The 6,845-nt window shown below is 36.8% G+C and overlaps 1 pseudogene; it reads left to right on the top strand.

Moving 5' to 3' along the window:
* LOC121790179 lies at nucleotides 1-5,441 on the top strand (annotated as a pseudogene).
* Nucleotides 5,442-6,845: the final 1,404 nt, after the last annotated feature.

The raw sequence follows: 6,845 nt of genomic DNA, 5'->3' as shown, positions 1-6,845 counted from the left end.
ATGGAAGTATTTCTTCAACTTGTTGAACTTTAGAAATTAGAATCTTCTGCATTATTTGCCCTCACTTGAGCAGTTCTATTGCCGTAGAGCATTTTCAGTTTCAATGTGTTAGTATTGGATGGTTGACAATTATATGAATTGAATTATGGGCAGGGTTTCTGATGAGATTATTAGCATTGTAGCTGATTCTTAGCTCATTAAAATAGACCTAACATCCATTTCCTCGTTCTTGTGTAATCATCAGGATTTGGAACTAGTAGAAGTTGAATATGTACCAGAAAAAGCTGAATTGGATGGCGTTGATGATGAATTCAGGAAGATTTTTCAGAAATTTAATTTCTTGGACAATGCGATTGCGGGGGTAAGATTATGGTTCATTTGATATCAAATTTGTTTCTTTGTTATGCTGCCCTTTCTTGTTGCTAATTTGTGTTTGTTGGATCATACGCCTGATCTGTACTTCCATTCTTGTTTCTTCAGGAGAATGATAAAATTGATGAGACTGCCCCTGATACAGCATTAAAGAAAAAGGCAGACTCAGATTCAGAAGATGAAGAACAAGATACTCAGCAAAAAGAAAAGGGAATCTCTAATAAAAAGAAAAAGGTTCTCCTGCAAGAGACATGGTTTTGGCGTTTGATCTTATCCATCACAGCAACCTTATAATACTTAGGTAATCTTATCCATCACAGAAAAGGGAATCTCTAATAAAAAGAAAAAGGTTCTCCTGCAAGAGACATGGTTTTGGCGTTTGATCTTATCCATCACAGCAACTGTTTTGATCTTGCTTCCACCTATTTCTTCCTTCATACCAGCCTTGATATGCTCATTTTATCATGCAAGCTTTGATATGCTAGTTTTATGAGAGTTGTTACGTGTTGGTAACGAACTTATAAATATGCTCTGTAGTCTGAAAATATCATTATTTCTGCATCGTGTCTATGACACCAGCTTGTTGTTGAAGTGGAACTGCTACTTACTGTGAACTTTACCAACATTGTTGCTAATTCAAATGATGATGGAGAACTACTTTTGTCGTTGTCTATTTTTTCATAAATCAACTCTTTCAAATGCATGATCATAGCTGTCTTATATATAGTGAATGAGGATTATGTCACATTATGTCCCACCTTTCCCAATTCAAGACCAGTATTATTATGTTGGCATTATGAATCACACAGTCCTTCATGTCTGTCAATGCAACATATATGATATTCTTGTTAAGAGGGTTTATTTCGGTTGGTCTTAATGGATTTTCTCAAAACCCCTTTGCCTGAGAATAACTGAGCCATCTCAGGAGAAGTTACTCGCCTGATAGTTTTGAACAAAGAGGGAATTCCTTAAAGGATTGGTGCATTCCTGCTTTTTCTAGGATTAGATTATGTGTAGGGTGCTGCACAACAACTGCTTTTGAGTCCACTTCGGAATATTTGAAGTCGTAACAACTGCACAACAACTAGTAATTCAAACACTTACTTTTTTTCATGCTAGGTATGGGATGCAACTTCATCAGATCCAAAGCTTTTGGTATATTTGAAGTCGTACCGAAATACTGTTGCAGTGCCACGACACTGGTGCCAGAAAAGGAAGTTTTTACAGGTGAATCGTTTTATCTGAGTTGCATGGTGGGATAAGTATGCCTTTCTTTACTAATGAGTACTGCTTTCATTGTTAGATGTCGTGTAACATATTTATCAGAGGCATGATGGCTGGTTCAATTAATTAATGGGGGTTAGGGAAGACTGTGATGGGCGATAAGCCAATGAAATTTGTCTTATATGTATATACCATTCTTGCAGGGGAGCTGCAGTGGAACTTGTGGAGCCTTGGCATGTAGGTGTTTGCAGGGGAAACCTTGTATGAAATATTTTTATCATACTGGCTAGCTTGGGTTGGGTATTGGCCATACCATAAGTCATAACCCTTCCTAATGTGCCCTTAAAAAACAACCTTATCAGAAATAAATTTAAATTCTGGATATCACAATGCTAGGAATTTACTGGGGATTCTTTTTTGGTTTTATTTGTATCAACTAGTTCACAACTTCTTTGATGACTGCTTTTCAGGGAAAGAGAGGTATTGAAAAGCAGCCTTTTCAACTTCCTGATTTCATTGCTGCCACAGGAATTGAGAAAATTAGACAAGTGAGACTTGTTTCCCTTCTGTTCTTATGCATATCATTCTCGTTAATATCTTTAATTGTGGAACTCTTATGACAGAATTAAATGATTAATGATGATTTTGTATGATTCTTATCTAATCTCCACTGCTTCATATTTGACAGGCTTACATTGAAAAGGAGGATAGCAAGAAGTTAAAGCAAAAGCAACGCGAGAGAATGCAGCCTAAAATGGGAAAGATGGACATTGATTATCAGGTATTTAAGTATCCTAAGTTTTTGTTCCTACATATCTGGTTCTAATTGCTCATATTGGAGGGTGTATGGATTGTTTCATTTGCTAGATTTTCTTTTTATGGCTTTGCATCTCATTTCTTGTCAGTCAACTTCCTGTTTAAACGTGTGTAGGTTCTTCATGATGCCTTCTTCAAACACCAGACTAAGCCGAAATTAACATATCACGGTGACTTGTATTATGAGGGGAAGGAATTTGAGGTATGAAGATCATCAGAGATATTATTTCATTTTGCTTTTTTGTCATTTTATAGTGTTAAACTAGGTTTATTTGTTGCTTTCTTCTTCCCTTTCTTAAAAGAACTGTAACAGCTAGCCTACCCGGCGAGCAGCAGTCTGTCTTTTATTGTTTAATTTTTAGCATGACCTGCTCAGATCTTATCTCATGTATTGTTGTTTCTGGCTCAATGTGTAATCTGATACTATCATATTGACTGCTCGGTTGTTTCAGTTTTTATTTCCTGTGTTATCAGATATGAAGGGTTTGGCTGCGGCCTTTAATTCTTCAGTCATCAGTATTTATAATTGATTGTCCTGAAAGTTAACATTTTAGACAGTCACAACTGATAAAATAGAGACCTAAACAACTCTTCTTTGGATGCTCTCAGGTTAAACTGCGAGAAATGAAACCAGGGACATTATCACGTTAGTTAAAAGAGGCTCTAGGTATGCCTGATGGTGCTCCTCCACCTTGGCTCATCAATATGCAGGTTATTATTTTGCTTAGTTCATCCGGTTTATTTTTTCATTCACAAAGCTAATTTCTAAAATTTTGTGTCACTTTCTCATAAAAGAGATGAGTTGCAATTATTACTTTCCTTTATCATGGCAGAGATATGGTCCTCCACCTTCCTATCCTCATCTAAAAATCCCTGGGCTTAATGCACCTATTCCTGCTGGAGCTATGGGGAAAACCACCCGTTGATGAAGTGAGTTAACCTTAATATACTTTCTGGTTTTACCTTGAGTGTCATCGATGACTCTCCCTCATAGATTCGTGTATTTTTTTTATGAACTAGTATCGGCGTCCCCTCTATGGAGATGTTTTCGGCTTTGTGCACCAAGATCAGCCCAATTATGAGGTAAAACTACATAGTACTCCACATTATAACTGTTTTCATAAAATGCTCCCCACTTTATAAGGGATATGCATTTGATTATAAATTTACCTCTGTGTCATTTATACCCACTGATTTTCAGGAAGAACCTATTGATAAGAGTAAGCACTGGGGTGACTTGGAGGAGGTAGAGGAAAAAGAGGAAGAGGAAGAGGAAGAAGAAGAGGAGGAACAGATGGCAGAAGAGGAACTTGAAGATGGCATTCAGTCTGTTGACAGCCTTTCAAGGTTAAAGACATGCTATGCTCTTTTACGATGATATATTTGATAGTACTGTACACTAGGGACTGGTGTATATATCTTTGTGAGTTGCTCTAACTGATTATCTGGTGGATGGTTGCAGCACTCCTACTGGCGTTGAAACCCCTGATGTTATTGATCTTCGGAAACAGCAGGGGAAGGAACCTGATAGACCTCTCTACCAAGAAATTATATTTTTCTCTTTTTTTGGGTATGGAATTGTTACCATTTTTTATTTCAACGTTTCTAGATGTATTAACTTGTTCTTTTGTTTTGTGTGAAGGTCGTTGAAGAAAAAGAAGAGAAGACTGCACCAGGAACGCTGCTTGCACCTGGCCACACGTATGTCAACATCACAAACTTTACATTTTAGATATTTTGTTCCTTTCTGAATTCTAATTTTTGGTTGCCAATTATGTTCTGATACAGGTATGTCATTAACACTGGAACACAGGACAAAACTGGTGCAAAGAGGGTAAGTAGTTTTCATCCAGTCCTATACATATAAAGGACATGTCTGTACATATTGACATTGAAGTTTAACTTATTATGAATCTTGAAGTCATTTTATATTTCTTTTTGTTTTGGTTGGCTGGTGGGGCATACTGTTGTATCTTGTTAGCTTCACATAGAGAAGGAACAGTTTCAGATGTTATTTGGATTAAACAATAAATTGAATTTATTGTGTCAATTTGACTTCCCTGTTCACATCTCTTTTACAGTCTTCATGTCAGGTTGATTTGCTAAAAGGTCAGAAATCAGATAAGGTGGATGTCACAACACTAGCACCGGAGGAGTTGGATGTTTGCAGACATTTATTTTTTACCTTTATATTAAGTACTATGTATCGCATGTAAGATAACCTCTACTCTTGTGCTGCCTTGTCTTCCCTAGGTATGAGGAAGCCAGAGAAGAAGAGAAGTTGCGTACACAGAAGGAGGATTTCAGTGATATGGTCGCTGAGGTACACACAGTGAATGATGCCATTATTAATAAGTTTAGTTCTTGTGTAATGTTAAGGAAGTTGAGACATTTTTTGAGATTGTTGCAGAATGCGAACAAGCGGAAGCGAAAGATGCAGGAGAAGGAGAAACAATCAAAGAAGAAGGATTTCAAGTTTTAATTGCTGCAACTTTGTTGCTGGAGATTCCGTGGACGGGTTTGAATGTAGTTGTTGGGGTACGTATGCTTATGACATGCTACGGGTTCTTGTCTTGCAACCGTTGTCCTCACCTGACCAGGGTCACATTTTTGGCTCTGTTCCTACTGTATCAATTTTGCTTCATCATCTGTGACTCTGTTATAAGATGAAAAATGCCTGATCTCTCTCTCTCTCTCTCTCTCTCTCCCCTGTTATAAGTTTCCTAGCTGCTCGTGAAGGTTGAAGAAGCCCACTGCAGGTTACTATGTTGATATTTTGGCAATTATGCGATTGATTGACTGGACACATGCTAATGGCCGGCAGCATGTCTCTTGCTCTGTTGAAATCTGTTTGTTCTCCTAATAATTTATTATTAAGACCAGTGGTAAATTAGGAGTAGTAATATTGTATAGTAAGTGGGTGTTTGGTTTGCATGATTGTATCCCGGATTAAATATGTAGAGTGTTTGGTTCATGAGATAACTCAATCCTAGATGGATAATCATAAGATAATTAGTCATAGTTAACCTCCTATGACTAAAATAATCTCACACCTCAATCCTAGATTATATCTTGATATTATTTTATCTAGGAAACCGAAACCGAACACCACCTTAGGTTTATCAAATTTAGCCTAATAATTATATCTATAAGAAACCATTCGAAATATTTTTTTCAGAAGCATATATGCCATGTCAATGATCTAGTATGTTTTTCGTGTTTGGGGTGTATATTATCCTATAAAAATTACTAGTACTAGGTTAGTAATAAGTGAGATTATACACCTTGTGTATGGGTTTAGGCATAAAAATATATTCCAAATTTTCTTTCATACTTTATTTTTTATTTTTTTTTCTCTTATCTTCTTTCATTTAACTCATTAAACATTTTTTCTTAAAATTTTTTCCCTAAATACTCACTTAAACCGTGATGGAGCGTACCGCTTATAAGTTGTCTAAGTGTTTGGATAATTTGAGTTTCTTGGCTAGTAAAATTCTAGGTAAAGAGAAAATTTAGGGGCTGAGAAATTGAAGAGTATATGGAGTAAATAACAAATTAGAGATATTTTTGTACTCGTAAAATTGTGAAAAAAAGCAGGATGTACTGATATGCTTAATTTTGGAAAGTAAATTATTTGCCAAGTTATTCTGGAGAGCAAATAAACAAATTCATAAATTATTTTAAGATGTTGACGAATACCCTTTACATCTGTCAGAAGAAATAGTATATCATCTTTTTGATGGGATGCATGTGGCGGTGGAACTATACATGGAGAAGGAAATTTTATATTTGGATTTAGTATGAAGAAGGTAGTTTCCCATCTCTAATAAATGGGCTAATTGTTTGTTATATATGTATAAGTCAAGTCATTAAGTCCAATCATAGTTTCTTTAAAATGTTAAGGCGAAAGAAACAATAGGTCCATCTAATGTTCAGTAAGATCCAGCTTCTGATTAAGTGGTGCTACATTGATAAACATTTTTCTTTCATTGAACGATGATAGACATAATTGCAAGGTAACTTTTGCTCTATACTAGTAATTTTACCAAAAACGGAAACTATAAGTTTGATGATCATCAACCATCATCATGGTCCTAAATTTAGCATGACTCACAATTTCATATGATTGTGGGTGGAAAATATTAGAGTATCCGGGCGGCGCGCCGGCCGCCGCGGCTATCTATAGTGCGGAGGGCGTCCGCCCCGCGGTGGACAGATGGGAGGGGGCGGAATCGCCATCGGAGACTACGCGGCGAGGACACGCCGGTTGGAGAGCGGCGCGCCTGTCTACTGCGCGCGAATTCGGTGCGGCGGCCGCCGGTCCACTTTTTTTTTTAATTTCAAAATTTTTATTATAAATACTCCTCCTCCACACACATCTTCACACCCATTTCACTCTCTATCCACTATTCGCTCTCTAATTTTTCGTTGTA

Source organism: Salvia splendens, unplaced genomic scaffold (assembly GCF_004379255.2).
Source record: "Salvia splendens isolate huo1 unplaced genomic scaffold, SspV2 ctg434, whole genome shotgun sequence".
NCBI lineage: Eukaryota > Viridiplantae > Streptophyta > Magnoliopsida > Lamiales > Lamiaceae > Salvia > Salvia splendens.
The sequence above is the reverse complement of the archived record's forward strand: the minus strand, read 5'-3'. Positions and strand labels throughout refer to the sequence as shown.